The sequence below is a fragment of the Nannospalax galili genome, unplaced genomic scaffold (assembly GCF_000622305.1).
Source record: "Nannospalax galili isolate Female #2095 unplaced genomic scaffold, S.galili_v1.0 scaffold1812, whole genome shotgun sequence".
Taxonomy (NCBI): Eukaryota; Metazoa; Chordata; class Mammalia; order Rodentia; family Spalacidae; genus Nannospalax; species Nannospalax galili.
Window position 1 is genome coordinate 139629 of NW_008331838.1, and position 2751 is coordinate 142379.

Here is a 2751-nt window from a genome sequence, read left to right on the forward strand (position 1 = left end):
ACAGAGGCAGGAGGATTGAAAACTTAAGACCTGTCTAGGCTACAGATTGAATCAAGGCCAGCATGAGTCACTTAAGGAGACCTTGTCTAAAAACTTTCTTAATTAAAGAAAAATAGGCTGGAGCTACAGTTCAGTAGTAAAGCACTTTCCTAGTAAGAGTCCCTGGGTTCAATCCCTTGCACTACAAAAATAGAGTGTGGTTAGCCTGAACTAGCTTCTCCCTCCAATGTGCCTCAACTTTACTGTCCCTAGTCAGGATGCAAGTGAAGAATGAGGTGCGTTCCACAGTCACGTTGTTGACCATACTCCCAAATGTCACTGCTTTGAAACGTCATTTGAGTTTGCAGAATCCTGACTTAAATTCTGTTTCTTCCTGAGCCTGTGGGTCAGAAGCAAGGCCTTACTTCATGTGCGTCTCAGAGTGCTCCTGGGTAGAGTGGGAGCTGACTGTGGGGGCGTGCTGTGAACTTGTCTTCAGAAAACCCCAAGTGGACAGAGAAGACTCAAAACAGAGGCTCAACTCATTGAGAAGCACAACCACAGGTTGCTGTTAGGAACTGCCACTAAATCCTCATAGGACTCTGTTTATGGAGGAATTTTTACATTCATGTTAGACATTGGGCTCCTGGGGGCTGGTGTCCTTACATAAGTCCTTACATAACTGTCGGTGTAACTACAAAGAGTACCTCACTTGAGATTGGGTCTTCGTGAGGATATTTGAAAGGAAAGAATGAAAGAAGAAACTGGATGTATCTTTCCTTGGAAGGTGGAGACGGGAACAGTGAAAGCAGCCTGAGCACCGACGAGCAGGAGCCCAGACGTGACGGAGACTGAGCACCGGTGAGCAGGAACCCAGATGTGACAGAGACAAGGAAGAGGTCAGGCAAGGCAGCTCCAAACGGGGCCTCGGTGAGATGAACACACCTCTGCTCAGGGTCACATCAGGTGGTCCGCTTGAGCCTCTCCAGCATCCAGCAATCTAATAGCACAGAGGTGCTTGGGGCCAGAATTTGAGTTCATGTCTCTGGCTTAAGTCCATTCTACTTTGAAGGCTAGCATTTTCATGCACGTTCCTTGTGATCTTTATTATGAAAGCAACACATCCTCTCCTGAAATTATAGGCACATCCACATATAAATATGAATCTGCTGTCATGTGCATTCATGAACCAATAAAAGTAATACCAGCTCTAGGCAGATGTTTCTCTCAATAGTTGGCACCTTAGAGAAAGTGGAGGATGTAAGGAAACTGGGTTCCAGTCAATAAATAGACTCAGCAAGGAAAGACTCACAATCCCCTTTGATTTTCAAACCTATGATCCAGACTCTCTCTATTGAGAGAGGCTTCCTTTGATTCAAATACATGTGTGGGTCTTTCATCCATATTAAGGGAAACTTTTGCTCCTTGTGTACGTATTTTCAAAATTAAGTAGAGTCTGTGTAAAGACTTGCAAACCACGCAGTGACTTACAGAAGGCATAGTCCCTGCATCTTTGAAAATGGGATCCTTAACACAGTGCCAGGAATTGAAAAGATTCCCATGGCCTGTGGGATGGCTGATCCTCAGTGTCAGTCTGCCTGGATTTAGAATCACCCAGGAGAATAATGTAAAAAATGGAAAAAGCATTCTACTTTGTTTTTGCACCTGCCACAGCGTGAGCTGCTCTGCTCGCCATGCCTTTCTGGCCATGGTGGACTCCATCCTCTGACGTCAGGAGCCAAATTCAACCCTCCTCCCCTCCTTCAAGGCAAGTGTTTTGGTAACAGCCATGCAAAGTAACTAACACAGCTTTCTAATAAATTATTCATAATTGACAACCTAAAATGTACAATATGATTTAGTTTTCCATCTGAAGACAAAGTTCACATTAGGTGGATTGAGCTCTTCCATTTCACGACTGTCTTGGGTCCGTCCTTCATCGCTCCTGAGCACACACAGCCCCCAGATAGCCTTGGCTTCCTCTGGTGCCTTCTCCTGAGGCCACCATCTCTCCCAGTCAGTCAGAGCCACCATGGCCAGAATTCCCCTTTCTCCAAGCACCAAGTTAGCAGATGACTGATAATGGAAACGTGTTACCATCTGTGAAGCCACAAAATGTTTACAGCAGAGAGCCAATTAAGTCATTGGGGGAGGGGATGGTGGGTGGGTTCTGATTCTAGAGGGAATCGCTGTTGGAGATGAACTGGATCTAAGAGTAGAGCTCAGAGCTGAGCAGCAGACCCAGCATCTGGGTTGATGAGGACTGGTCTCCAATTTAGTGTTGTGTGTCATTGTCTCTTATTTCTTGGTCAGAATCTAAGCTGGTCCTTCTCATATTGTACCCAGGAACCTAAATACAAACTTATAAGTATTGAAAATAAAGTATGCAATCAAAACCTGCTTTTTAAAATACATCCTTTAGGAATTCAGATAATGAGCCAGTTTTGGGAAAAGCCAGGGCTCTAACACACCAGAGATCTGAGTAAATGAAATTTATCTTGGAATTTATGCCTAGATGAACCAGGATCTAGGCTGAAACAGAAATTATGGCAGAAACTGGGCGTGGTGGCACACACCTTAATCCCAGCACTCAGGGGACAAGTGGATCTCTGTGAGTTGGGGGACAGCGTGGTCCACATAGTGAGTCCAAATTCAGCTGGGGCTACAGGGAGACCCTGTCTCAAAAAAAACAGAAAGAAAAGAAAGAGAGAGAGAGAGAGGGAGAGAGAGAGAGGGAGGGAGGGAGGGAGGAAGGAAGGAAGGAAGGAAGGA